General features: G+C 37.5%; 2 pseudogenes; one reads left to right on the top strand and one right to left on the bottom strand.

Moving 5' to 3' along the window:
- Positions 1-381: 381 nt before the first annotated feature.
- Positions 382-1,747, bottom strand: LOC124972570 (arginine/serine-rich coiled-coil protein 2-like; annotated as a pseudogene).
- Positions 1,748-2,182: 435 nt separating this feature from the next.
- On the top strand, positions 2,183-2,502 carry LOC124971376 (28S ribosomal protein S33, mitochondrial-like; annotated as a pseudogene).
- Positions 2,503-15,175: the final 12,673 nt, after the last annotated feature.

Here is a 15,175-nt window from a genome sequence, read left to right as displayed (position 1 = left end):
TCAAAATAGTTGTATCGTGTGTGAAGAATACTGCTTGGGAGGTAGGCATGGTGGCATACCACTGTAATCCCAGGGACCTGGGAGGCTAAGGCAGGAGGATTTCAAGTTCAAGGACAACCTCAGCAACAGGCACCTCTGGGTTCAATCCTCCATACCAAAAATTTTTCCTTCTGCATTCCTGTCAAATTTAATGGAAGTGGGTTTAACCTGATTACAACATTAACACCATGATCACTGGTATTTACAAAAATTCTATTTTTAAAATAAATTAAAGTCAATGCATCACCCATGCAAGCTAGAATGCTAGCTGATTGGTAAACAAAGGCCTGATATTGGAATAAGAAGTTTATAAAGTTCCAACCATTGAAAGTGTGATCTTTTTCAAACTGTATCTATTCTTTGCATTGAAGATGTGAAACCCAAACCCATTCCTCTTTGTGTGTGATCTGTGATCTTGCCATTTCATATTGAACATCTGGATGTGTAAATAATTTTTCCTGTTGCTTCAAAGTCTTATAACTTTCTTCATCAACTCCAGCCTCATCTTCACTCTTAATACCCATTAATTTCTTAAATTTGATATCATGGTCCTTTTTTCCAAAGTTCAATTTCCCCCATATTTTAGTAGATAGGAATTTTGTCCCCTTCTGTCTTGCCTTTCTCTTGTTCAGCAAATTTCACTGGATTCACAGCTGCTGGGTTATACTAGCTAGGTATAGCTATTCCAGACTCAGCCAATGCTTAAGCTTGCAGGGATGCTATTTGAGTTGCCATAGTTATCTGAGGAGCCACTTGTGTTCCTGATGCCAACAGGGCAGCAACATTGAGAACAACCTCCAGTAGCTACAGGTGCTGCAGCTATTTCTTGTTTTTCAACTGTTTCCTTTTCTTACTGTTCTCGTAATTTCTTTGCTCTTTCCAATCTCCTAAGTAAAGCTTCTTGTGCATCCATTGCTATATTTCTGCCTCTGAAGGGAGTTGGACTGGAAGTTCAGCTTAAACTGCTGCTAAATCTTTCTCTTGGTTTTTAAAGTCTCTTCTATCTGAACTTCTACTCTGTGTCCTAACCCTGCTTCTAGTCTTCTGCCTGTGTCTTGATCTTGAGCAAGAATGAGATCTGATCTGCTGTTTTCTTTCCCTGCTTCTGGATCACTTTTTCCACTTCCTGTTTCTGCTATGATGGCACCTTTCATGAGATCCAGATCTTGAGTAACTTCTGCCTTGTCATGACTTTCTCTGCGTTTGTATCTGCCTTCAGCATTTTCAGAGGAATTTAGTTGCTCTCTTCCTTATTCAGAAGAATGTTGTCACTTTCTCAGACTTGTATTTCTTAGAGGATTTATCTTCTTGCCTGTCTTAAGTGGTTGGTTCTTACCATGAAGTAAGCTTATTATTTTGCTATCTGAGTCTGCAGCATCTTCAGTTCAGTCTCTTTGCCGATTTGGCACACTTTTTGCTTCTTGGCTCCTGTGTTTTTTTTTCTTTATTATCTGATTTTCATTTTCTCTCTCCTGAGCTTGAGCATGATCTCGAATAAAGATTTTTTTTGTGTGTGGTGCTGGGGATTGAACCCAGGGCCTTGTGCTTGCGAGGCGAGCACTCTACCAACTGAGCTATCTCCCAGCCCAATAAAGATGTTTTGAGGCTCTAGGAGAAACAGATACATCTGACTGCTCTTTTTCTTATCTCTATCTGGGGATGTCTTTTCTGGGGCTAGTCCATGCTGTTGTGTATCACTAGCCACCATAGTCCGGAGTCCCAGCCCCTACAGTGGTGCCTCCACTTGCAGTTTTCAATAGCACCTGCCACCCAGAAGCTTCACCATACACTAAATTGCCTGTTCAAGAGAGCTGGAAGGCATAAAGGGGATGAGGTCTAGGTGTATCACACAGTTTGCTGGGCACAAAAGCAAATTTAATTGGTAGTTTTCCCTCTATTTTTTTGTACCACCCAATTTTTCAGAAAAGAAATGAAGAAAAATCATCAGAAAAGGTGGTATGAGATAGCATTTCTTTTCTTCCAAGCGTGTCATGTCTCCCTACCTTACCCCTTTACCTCTTTTATCAACATGTCTTTTGGTTCAATAAAAAGCAACCTCAAGGTGTTGACAAGACAGGCCTTCCCGGATGGGGTGTGTGGGTGAGGCAGGTCAGGATCAGGGTGTCTCCTAGCTGCTCAAGAAATGTCTTTGCTTTCAGAATATGCTTTACATATGGCTCGTCTGAGTGCCTGACTCTTCAGTGATGTTGCCTGACCAACTGCTTCCAAATCCATGAAAGTTGTGAAACTATTCAGAGAGCAGCCACTGGCCAAGAGAAAGGAGCTTACGACTGGTATCCAAATCACAACACATATTTTGGTTTCATAGGCACACTCTATTTTCTTGGCCTCTACTGAGATGAGCATCAGAATTTTAAGGAAGAGCAAATGTGTCTAAAGAAGCTTCGTGGAAAGGGGAAACCAAAGAAAGGAGAAGGGAAGAGAGCAACATAAAAGAAGTAGTGTTGGCCCATCAAGAGAGAAAATTTCAACTGTGAGCCAAAATAAATATTTTCTCTATTAAAAAAAAATATTTTCTCTATTTTCTTCCTCGGTGATTATGAGAAGAAAGTATTGTCTTTCCATGTACTAGTGAAATGTAAGCTGCCTCAGTAAAGGTTACTTGGAGAGACACAATCCCCCTGTGTTGAAGTCTAATTCAATTAAATGGTGACTGGTTGCTAGATGTGGTGGCACATACCTGTAATCCCAGCAATTTGGGAGGCTGAGGGAAAAGGATTGCAAGTCCAGGCCAGCCTCAACCACTAAGCAAGACTCTGTCTCAAAATTTTTAAATATGAAGAAAAATAAAGTACTGGGGATGTAATTCAGTGGCAAAGTACCCCTTGGTTCAATCCCCAGTACCAAATGAAAAAAGTGTTGACAAGATACTATTTGTTATGCTCCAATAGCCTTAGTGAACTCCGGGCCCTTCTTAGTGAATCAGTTTTGATAATGTCAGGTGGTGATGCCCTTAGCACTTTGGAATGAGTTTACAAGGACTATGAGAGACACTTTTGGGTTCTTCAGGTTCACACCTGCATCTCAGAGAACAGAATCCAAAAAGGCTGCCAAAGCCTTGCTGTGAACCTTGTTGAAGATGCCATAATTCCCCAGGGTCATCCCCAGTATGCTACTTTGATGCCATTTATAAAATGTTATCTATCTTTCCAGGTCTCATATAGTGCTAGCTGCCCCTTGAACATACATGCATCCCATCATGCTTTAACAATTTTGATTATCTACAAGTGTGTAATATAATAGAATGAAAGAAGATCCAAGTTTCAACATACCTTAAAAATTGAAGTCCTAGCCCCAGAAATTGATTGTTGAAAACAGTAATGAGTTAAATAAAGGTTGTGTGGGGGCTGGGGATATAGCTCAGTTGGTAGAGTGCTTGCCTTGCAAGCACAAGGCCTTGGGTTCAAATCCCCAGCACCGCAAAAACAAAAAAAACTTAAAAAGGTTGTGTGAACAGGTTCTAAGAGTCTATCAAGGAAGGGGTTAAACTAGAGCCTGCAGACACTGTTCAATTCCAGGTACAGGGAGCTTGGGAATGAGAGGCATCCAAAGCAAGTTAATATGCCTGATGATAAGTTAGGATTAAAAGATATTTTGACAGCCTGAAAAAATTAGCTGAAACAAACAAGAGGCAATTTCCAGAAGTAAATAAAACTACCCATAGATTCCAAAATCAACCAGATTTGACACAAATTTTGTAAAACAATTAGGCTTCAGCTGGCAGGAAGGTCAGAATGAACCAGTTATATGACATCATTCTCCATAATGTAAATTCAGTCCAAAAATGCATGAATTAAGCCCAGGACAAAGGACATAACTCAGGTAACTCTGCTCTACCTGAGTTCTGTGTAGATGGTATTCTGTTCACAGTGACATGTTTTAAATTGTATGGATAAATGAGACTATATCTAGAGAAGATGAGAGGTCTCACATAAGGAATGGTAAGTTAAACTTGGCTAGTTGCTCGCTAGGTAAGAGAAGATAGTCGAGGGGACATAACGGGTGTTTTCAATAATTTCAGGGCATCTTTTATGAAAGAAGAATTGGATTTTTTTCCTGGTATTGAGGATTGAACCCAGGGGTACTCTAGCACTGAGCTCTATCCCCAGTTCTTTTTGATTAATATTTTTTGAGACTGAGTCTCACTAAGTTGCCTAGACTGGCCTTGAACTTGTGATCCTTCTGCCTCAGCCTTCTGAGTAAATGGGATAGCAGGTATGCACCAACACACCTGGCTTAAGAATTGGAATTATTTCCATGGGTCTTCAGGATAGAATTTTGATAACTGTATGACAACCATATGGGAAAATTAGGGTTAAAATTAGTGAAGATAACAACTATACAGGGAAAGTTGCCTATAAATGAAGAGGGCATGGTAGGGATGCTCTACCCATTAGGGAAATGCTTAAAAAGTCTGAAAGGTCACCCACCAGGAACTCTGGAAAGTAGATTCCTTCCTCCTGGAGGGAGGTTGAACCACATGATCTGTAAGAACCCTATCATCTCTTAAGTTTCATGACACTGACCCCCTGTAGGAGAAAAACATTATAAACATTTGAAGATTTCCACTGGCAAACAACAGAAATTAATTTTCTCATAATTTTGGAGAGCAGAAGTCTGAACTCAAGGTGTCAACTGGGTCATGCTCCTTCAGAAGTCTCTAGGGAGTATGTACCTTGTGTCTTCTAGTTTCTGGTGGCTGCAGGCATTCCTTGGTTTGAGGTTTTATCACTACAATCTCTGCATCAATGGTTACATTGCTTTCTCTTCTGTCTTCCTCTTCTGTGTGTCTCTTGAAAGGTCACCTGACATTGGATTTGGAGCCTACTTGCATAATCCAGAGAGCTCCACATTTTAAGATCCTTAACTTAATTACATCTGCAAAGATCCTTTCTCCATATAGGTAGAAGATTCTGGAAATTGTGACTTGGACATATTCTTTTGGGGACTGCCATTCAACCCAGTACACTCATTTTTAATGGTCATTACACTACCCTAATTATTACTATTGTCCAATCAATAGTGTTTTTCCTCTGATGATGTTTTCTGCATACAAACCAGAGCAATGTTTAGAAACTGTCAACTAGGCAGTGTAGTGCTTAATAAGTTAACTCTGAGTTCGATCTGAGTTTGATTTCAATTTTGCTATAGGGGAAGGTGAACTTCACTATATTTCAGATTCTTTTTTCCTTAAATGAGAATAGTAGTACTGTCTCACAGGATTAGTATGAGTGTCCAATGAAATAATGCCATTAATATAGGACCAGGCATTTGCTGATATTCTACAAGTGGTATTATTTATTTTTATGAGTTTATTCTTTTTCTCTGGTTTCAAGCTGCCTCGGGTGTCAAAATTTATCCTTCCCTAGAAATTTAATTGAAATTGACATGTTTATTGAGGATTTAATTTGTACCATACACTACACAATAGGTAATAAAAATAAAGTGCCCGTCTGATGCCATAAGTGGAAAATTCTACATGTGACCTAATGTATTGTGTCACAGTCAAAATGCAGGTACACTACAAATGTTGGTAAAATTACATGTAGTCTATATGTATAAAACATATATGAAACATAAATGAATTTCATGTTTAGACTTGGGCCCCAAACCCAAGATATTTCATCATATTTTTACAAATATTCCAAAGTCTAAAAACATCCAAAATCAAATATACCTCACATCCCAAGCATTTCAGATAAGGGATACTCAACCAGTAAATCCTGAAGCATCTACTGGTACATGTTGATTTTGCCTGGGGGATGAGGACCTGTGAGAAGATGTGTGCTCTTTGTTCCTGGAGAGAAAGTCTGGGAGATGAGGAAGCTTCTTAATTTGAGTTCCCCAGGAAATGGATCCTAAGACAAATATTTTATTACAAGTAATTTATTTGGGAGATAATCCTAAGAAACACAAAAAAAGGGAATGGGAAAGTGAGACAGATAAGAAGAGCCAATAAAGATATCTTGAGAGGTACCACTGGATAACTGGAGCTTCATTATACTGGGGAACTCCAGAAGGCAATATAAAACACAAGCAACAGAGTTATCTACACATACTGCTGTGGGTTACTGGTTGAGGACTATGTTCAAGAAGTTTACCCACAAGCAGGACAGGCAGAAGAGATACTGAAGAAGTTGCAGGCAAAGAGATGCTGATATGAGCATTTGGTGAGGTCCAAGGAGTTACAGTCAGGGCACAGGCAAGATGTTATGCAGGAAGAAAGCATTATATGCTTCCAGGAACAAAGTCTGAGGCCCATGGGCAAAGAGAGTTTCTAGCAGAAAGTAAAGGAGGTTTTCTCATGTTGGTCACCTTTCTGTTCTAGTAAAAAATACCTGAGGCAATCAACTTATAAAGTTTTGGAAGTTCCAGTCCATGGTTGCTTGGTCTGTTGCTTTGGGCCTGTGGTAGCACATTATGGCAGGAAGCATGTATTGAAGCCAAACTGTTCACCTCATGACCAGGAAGCAAAATAAAGGAAAAGGAAGGGGCTGAGGTCCCACTATTCCCTTTGAGGATACACCCTTAATCAAATAACAGCCTCCTACAAGTCCCTACCTCTTCAAGTTTCTACCACCTCCCAATGATACTAACATTGAGATTAAACCTTCAACAGATGGGCCTTTGGGGGACATTCGACATCCCAATCACAGCATTTGGGAAACAAATAGTGCTGCTTAGGGGGCCAGGTGACAAAATGTAGCACATATCTCAGAAGGTCTTTCTCCCCATTAATGCCTAGAACATAGTATGCAATATCAGAGTAAGGTCTCAAAACAGTTCTGTTCAAACACCTCATGGTTCACAGATTTGGGGTGAAGTGTAAACTGCTCCCCTGACATGGAAAATTATGATCTTCTAGAGAGTATTGAAAGCTGGGACAGTCATGGGGTGGTCTTTTTGACTCCATGGGGCTCGGATTCTAAAACCTAGGCTTGGTGGAAGATTTTGTGAACACATACAAAATCCTCTCAAGATTTCTCAGAAATAAATGGGGGAGACTTTGGAAAGAAAAGTGTCTTGGTGCAGATGAGGGGAATGAACCAGAAGGATTTGAGTTTTTAGTGTTTATACACAAAGAATATGTGCAGCCTGTGCAAATCTGGCTTACACAATTCCCCTCCTGTACCTCCTTCATAATAGGCAGCTGATGTTTGTGAATCACCTATTATTGTACAAGCATCTTATGTGTCTCATCTCATTTCTTTATTGTGATAAATTAAGTGTATAGGTGAGGAAACTTAGGTTTGATGAATGGAGATGATTTACTTATTGTACACAGCTAGTACAGTAGTGGACCTGGTATTTGAACCCTAACTTACCTGACTTGGGAACCCGTTCTGTTTTACTCTGCCTCACAACAGCAGCAAACACAAAGAAACACATGTGCATGAGTGGGTGTGCACATGTGAGCCATCTGAACGTGGAAATAGATTTCAAGTTAATAATAACCTTGAGAAGCTGCAAACATAATCATTTATTAAGAGTTATATGAGATGTTAAATTTATGCAAGATTTTTTAAGAACAACCCCAGCAGAATTTAAAATGGAAGGATAAAGAACTAAAGATGAAGAGAGTAAATGCTATTATTATTCATTGACATGAAAAACTGCAATAAATGAAAGAATGGCATACCTTTGCCTTTTCTCTTAACGTGAATAATAGCTATTTGCTTTATACTGACTTTTTTATATAGAGTGGTGGATGAGATCTGACTCTGTAAATCAAAAGATCATTTTTTCTGCCTGAAATATAGGAAATTTTTTCAGAGCCAAAAATTCTCTTTCTAAAATGGATACCCAAGCCATTCAGAAAATGAATAGACCAAGTGCTATTAGTAGGATCTCATGATTATGTAAGAATTCTAGCTGTGTCTCTCTGGCTGCTATCATTCAAAAAGTTGTCTTTAAGCTGGGTGCAGTGACCCACACCTGTAGTCCCAGCTACTCAGGAAGCTGAGACAAGAAGGCTGCGAATTTGGCCACCTGGGCAACACTATGAGACCCTGTCTCAAAATAAAAAAGAATAATAAAAAGATTTGGGGATGTAGCTTAGTGATAGATGTTTGTCTAGCATGCATGAGGCCCTGGGTTCAATCCCTAGCACCTCAAAAAAAAGGGAAAAAAAGTTGAACCCCATCATTAGTCCAGGATGCCTTTGAGAAGTGGGGAGGAAAAGAGAGAAACAGAGATTAGTTGTGGGAATGAAGACACATACTCCCAAATATCTGATGTGAGCAAAATCCAAATGTAGCCAAGTGTTGGACCAGGTATAGTGGAATATGCCTGTAATTCCAGCTACTTGGGAGACTGAGGCAGAGGGACTGCAAGTTCAAGGTCAGTTTTGGCAATTTAGCAAGACCCTGCCTCAAAATACAAAATAAAAAGGGCTGGGGATGTGGCTCAAAGGTAAAGTACCCCTGGATTCAATCCCCAGTACCAAAAAAAAAAAAGTATTGGGTTCCTATATTCTCCTTAGTTTTGATAAGAATGATGTCAAAGATGTAAATGAATGAGTGAATCCATACATGGAGGAAACAAACCCAAACTTCCTTTCATGATGCTAGTATGTCCTCATGGAAACTAATTTTAATATTAGCTCAAATGAGCCATAGCTGATAAAATGAGAAATCCTCCTTCTATGCTGCATAGTATTTGTCATGTATTATCTCACCTAATTATCTCAAGGACACCACATTTTCAGATGAGGAAAATGGAACTCAGAGAAGTTATGATACTCAAAATTTTGCAGATTCTAAGTGATTCCAACTGCTCTTATAGGTTTTTAAACGCTGGAGTTTGAACCTAAGTAGTTAGAGTTTAGAACTTGCTTGTCAAGATGAACATGTGATACTGTTTCCCTGTATGCTAAAATAGAAGCAGAGTACTGGTCATAAAATGTTTTTTTTTTTTTTTTGAAGTGCAGTGTTGCATCAATTATTTTTGGACGATCTGTTCCTTTCTAGCACTCATGCCCTTGTGAATAAATTTCTGTAATATTTCATTTATGCTTTTTTGCTGAGTTTTAAGCTCAATGATGCTGGACTCTATTTTGTCTGCCTTTGTATTCCCCATTTCAGTGCAGTTGGTTATTGTAGAGTGGGCATTGAGGAATTTTTATTGATTGAATAAATGATCCATTTCTCTATTTCCCTTTGTTAGTCAGGAAAATTAAGTTGTTCAGAAATGTAATACATTTTTAATTGACTGGTTTAAAAAATCATGGTGCCCTGCCCTGATAGATCTTAGTGCTTGTAGTATCTAATTATTCAGGAAGAAACATTTGTTAGCTGCCTTATTTTAAGCAGAATATCAAATCTTAGATGTGAATTATATTTTCATATTCATAGGGTTCAGAAATGTACCTTTTGAAGTGTTCATGGGGTGGTATTTTAAATGTACTTTTAAAATGTTGCATTAAAGGAATTAATTTGGGTTTTTCTTTGGCTCACAAATTTTCCTAGGTATGACTGAGATGCTAACAAATCTACCCTTCCAGTAGTTAATATATGTCTGTTATAGGATGCAGTGCTTGGCAATGCCTCTGTATGTTTCTTTCCTTCCCTTGGAACCTTAGGGAAGCAGCTCAGTGTTTGATCTTCCTACACTCTGCAGTTGTGGAACCTAATGTTTCATTGGTATTCATTTTTAGTATCCAAGATTTGTTTTATATAGAGCTTACAAAAGTGCTTGGTACATAACAGGAACTCAATAAATGCTGGTTGGCTGATCAACTGGATGAATGCATGAAAGTATGGCTTCAAACAACTTGGTGTGGTACGAAGGAACTGAAGTGCTCCTCATCTGCCTGAAAATGACAAAACCTCTCATATGCATCCATTTTGGTTTCCCATTTAGCACCTGGGCCCACTCAGATTGCCATGTGCAGTGAGCAGAGCAGGACTACAGACCAACAGGATAGATGGACCAAGTATTTGTGATTTGGGAACAAACGCTTGGCAATTCCAGCTCTTTCAATCCTTCCAGAAAGGACTAAACATTTGCTGTGCTATTCAGCCCCCAAAATGATAATCCTTGTCTCTGTATTCTGTTCCTTGTGAAGTTTCCCTAAAGTGAGTAGGACACTGCAAAGTGATGGTGTGTGACCTCTAAGGTTAGATCATAAAAGACAACCCAGCTGCCAAATTTGAACAGCTTTCTATGGAGGAACTAAGCAATCATGGCATGAGGAAATCTTGTGTATAACATCATGAGAAATCCTCAGCTATAACCATCCAACCAAGTTTCCCCTGTATTCTTGACTCCCAGAAATGATGGAAGAAAATAAATGTTTAGTATTATTTGAAGACACCAAGTTCACAGTGATTTTTTTACACAGCATTAGACTGACATTTCCCTTTTCTTAAAATCTGTGATCACAATTGCTGCTATGGTTTGAATATGGTTTGTCCCCTTTGAAGTTCATGTTGATTCCCAGTGTAACAATGTTGCAACATGGTGGGAAACTTCAAGAGGTGGTTAGGTTGTTAGAAGGGATTAATGCCTTTCTCATAGGAATGGTTTAATTCTCCTGGAAATGAGTGAGTTCTTATAGAAGTGAGTGGTTACAAAGTGAGGGTTCGCCTCATGCTTTATCTCTTTCATACATGCCCACTTGCCCTTCTGCTTTTCTGCCATGTTATAGTCCTTCAGCATGAGGCCCTCACCAGATGTGGTCATCCAATCTTGAACTTCCATCCTCCAGAACCATGAACTAAAGAAACTTCTTTATAAATTATTCTGTCTCAGGTATTTTGTTATGGCAACAGAAAATGAACTAAGACAATTGCTATTTTGCCAGTTTGTTGATTAGGCATTAAGTCAGAATAGAGGACATGGACACGAACCCAAATAAATACAATTTTCTCATACTAGACAAAGGGGCCAAAAATGTGCAATGGAGAAAAGATAGCCTCTTCAACAAATGGTGCTGGGAAAACTGGAAAACCATATGCAACAGAATGAAATTAAACCCCTATCTCTCACCCTGCACAAAACTCAACTCAAAATGGATCAAGGACCTTGGAATCAGACCAGAGACCCTGCACCTTATAGAAGAAAAAGTAGGTCCAAATCTTCAACATATCAGCTTAGGATCAGACTTCCTTAACAGGACACCCATAGCACAAGAAATAAAAGCAAGAATCAACAACTGGGATAGATTCAAACTAAAAAGCTTTCTCTCAGCAAAGGAAACTATCAGTAATGTGAAGAGAGAGCCTACAGAGTAGGAGAAAATCTTTGCCACTCATACTTCAGATAGAGCGCTAATTTCCAGAATCTATAAAGAACTCAAAAAACTCTACACCAAGAATACAAATAATCCAATCAACAAATGGGCTAAGGAAATGAACAGACACTTCACAGAAGAAGATGTACAAGCAATCAACAGATATATGAAAAAATGTTCAACATCGCTAGTAATAAGAGAAATGCAAATCAAAACTACCCTAAGATTCCATCTCACCCCAATTAGAATGGCGATTATCAAGAACACAAGCAACAATAGATGTTGGCGAGGATGTGGGGAAAAAGGTACACTCATACATTGCCGGTGGGGTTGCAAATTAGTACAGCCACTCTGGAAAGCAGTATGGAGATTCCTCAGAAAGCTTGGAATGGAACCACCATTTGACCCAGCTATCCCACTCCTTGGCCTATACCCAAAGAACTTAAAATCGGCATACTACAGAGATATACAGGCACATCAATGTTCATTGCTGCTCAATTCACCATAGCCAGATTGTGGAACCAACCTAGATGCCCTTCAGTTGATGAATGGATAAAGAATCTGTGGCATATATATACAATGGAATATTACTCTGCCATAAAGAATGATAAAATTATGGCATTTGCAGGCAAATGGATGAAATTGGAGAATATCATGCTAAGTGAAATAAGCCAATCTCAAAAAACCAAAGGACGAATGATCTTGCTGATAAGCGGATGATGACATATAATGGGGGGTGGGAGGGGTTAGCATTAGGGTTAGGGTTAGGTTTAGGGTTAGGGTTAGGGTTAGGGAGGGGGGCAAGAATGGAGGAAGGAAGGGCTGTATAGTGGGAAAAGAGAGGTGGGTGGGGTGGGGGGGAAGGGGGAAAAATGGCAGAATGAATCAAACAACATTGCCCTGTGTAAATTTATGATTACACAAATGGTATGCCTTGACTCCATGTACAAACAGAGAAACAACATGTATCCCATTTGTTTACAATAAAAAAATGAGAATAATTCACAATAAAGGAGGGTGGTAGGGAAAAATAGAGATACTTTGGATTAGGCAGAGAGAAGTGAAGGGAGGGGAGGGGTATGGGGATAAGAAGGATAGTAGAATGAACTGGACATTATTACCCTCTGTACATATATGTTTACATGACCAGTGTGATTCTATGTCATGTACAATGAGAAGAATGAGAAATTATACTCCATTTATGTATGATGTGTCAAAATGCACTCTACTGTCATATATAACTAATTAGAATAAGTAAAAAATTTTCTTCATGGAAAAAGCATAGATTATGCTTTTACTATAAAAACAATGTGATTTGGCCATGTGTGAGACTTTGGTCAAATTACTTAATGTAACTCATTAATTTATTACGAGCATTATAGAAAAAAAAATACTTAAAGTGCTTAAGGATAGAGTCTTGCTTATAATAAGAATTCAATAGATATGATAACATACAGTTTTTATCTTTATGGCAACAAACAGAAGCCAAGACTCCAAAGTAGCTAAAGTGTGTTCCATACCTAAATGAGGAATATGATTTGTATTAGAATTACTAACTATATAGGCATAATTTATATACCACAAAATTGACCATTGTAAGTGAAAAATTCAATGGTTTTTAGTAAATTTACTGAGTTGTGAAATTATCACTATGACTTGGTTTTACAATATTTCTATCATCCTGAAAGGACATCTTATACTCAGTTACAATCACTTCTCACTTCCAGTCCCAGGCAACTACTCATCTATTTTCTGTCTCTACAGATTTTCTTTTTCTGGACATTCCATATACATAGAATATCTTGCAATTTTCATTGTGCATGTCTTTTGTTAAATTTATTCTTAAATTTTGACCTTTTGATGATGATATATTTAGAATTGTTTTCTAAATTTCATTTTGTTCATTCTTCATATATGTATAAATACAACCAATTTTCAGATATTGGCACTGTATCCTACAATCTTGCTAAACGTGTATCAGTTCCAATAATGTTTTCAGAATTTGTTAAGATTTTTTATATACAAGATCATATCATTTGTGAAGTTTTACTCCTTCCTTTCCAACTGGAATGTTCCTACTTTTTTTTTCTTATATGATTGCACTGGCCAGGCCTCAAGTACGAAGTGGAGAATGGTGAGATGGACATCCTTTCCTTGTTTCTGATCTTAGGGAAAACACAGTCTGTCTTTCACCGTAAAATATGATGGTAGGAATGATGGTGGACTGAGACAGACATTATTACCCCATGTACATGTATGATTACATGAATGGTATGAATCTACATTGTGCAAAACCATAGAAATGAAAAGTTGTACCCCATTTGTGTACAATGAATCAAAATGCAGTCTATAAAATATATAAATAAAGTTATTAGGTTCATCTGCAACTACAAAAAATATGATGGTAGTTGTAGGTTTTTCATAGATACCCTTTCTGAGGTTGAGGAAATTCATTTCTATTCCAAGTTTGTAGAGAATTTTTACCATGAATAAGTGTTGGATTTTGTGAAACACCTGTTCTGTATCTCTTACATTAATTGAATTTTGACTTTAAACCAACCTTCCATTTCTGGGATAAATCCCACTTGGTCATGGTATATAATCTTTCATTATGTCTAATTAGATTATATTTGATAATATTTTCCTGAGGTTATGATGTCTATATTTGTGAAGTATATCCATCTGTAGTTTTCTTGTGATGACTTTGTCTAGCTTTGGCATCATGGTAATACCAGCCTCAGAAAATGAGTTGGAAATTGTCCCCTCCTGCTCTTTTTCCTGAAAGAGTTTGTATAGGATTTTCATTATTTCCTCCTTAAATGTTTAATAGAATTTACCAGTGAATCTATCTGGTCCTGGATTTTGCTTTGTGGGAATATTTTAATTTACTTACTCTATTTCTTTATATGTTATGGATCTATTTTCAGATTATTTGCTTAGTGAGTTTTGTTAATTCATGTCTTCCTAGGTATTTGCAAATATCATCTAAATTGTCTCATTTGCTGTCATAAAGTTATTCATAGTATTCTTTTTTTATTCTAGTTTCTTTACGGTTGATGGTAATGTCCCCCCTTTTTTCATCCTGATTTTGGTGATCTATGTCTTCTTTATTCTTGGTCACTCTAGCTAAAGCTTTGTCCATTTTGATGATTTTTTAAAAGAATTAACTTTGGTTTGATTGTTTTTTCTTTAATAATTTTTGCTTTCTATTTTATTATTTCCATTCTAATTTTTTTTCCATTTTCTTCCTTCTGCTTACCTTGTGTTTAATTTGCTGTTATTTTGGGGAGGATTCACAAGGTAGAAATCCATCACAGTGATTTGAGATCTTTCCTAACATCTGCTTATGGATGTAATTTTTCCTCTTAGCACTTTTATAGCACTATCCCATATATTTTGCTATATAATGTGATTTCATGTGCATTCAGCTCAAAAATACTTTCCAATTCCCTTGTGATTTCTTCTTTGATCTAAGGGTACTTTAGAAAATTAATTATTTAGTTAGCAAATATTTGTGGATTTTATAATCTTACTTTTTTATATTTATAATTCTAGTTTTGACAATTTTATTTTTAATTCAGTGTGGTTCAGAGAGCATGCTTTATGTAATTGCAATCCTTTCCAATTTTTGATTCTAGATTTATGATATAGAATGTAGTCTAGTCTGCAGAAAGCTTCATGTGTACTGGAAAGAATGTGTATTTGTATATAATGTTAATGTTTGATGGAGTGTTCTAGAGATATCAGTTAGGTCATGTTTGATATATATTTGCACACATATATGTATATATATCTATATATCTATATACATATATATCAGCAAGTTTTACATATTTTTGCTGATTTTCTGTCATTCTTTTAATTTTTCAAAGCCATAATACC

This window comes from Sciurus carolinensis, chromosome X (genome assembly GCF_902686445.1).
Source record: "Sciurus carolinensis chromosome X, mSciCar1.2, whole genome shotgun sequence".
In the NCBI taxonomy this organism is placed as follows: Eukaryota; Metazoa; Chordata; class Mammalia; order Rodentia; family Sciuridae; genus Sciurus; species Sciurus carolinensis.
This window is presented reverse-complemented; position numbering and strand designations above follow the sequence as displayed.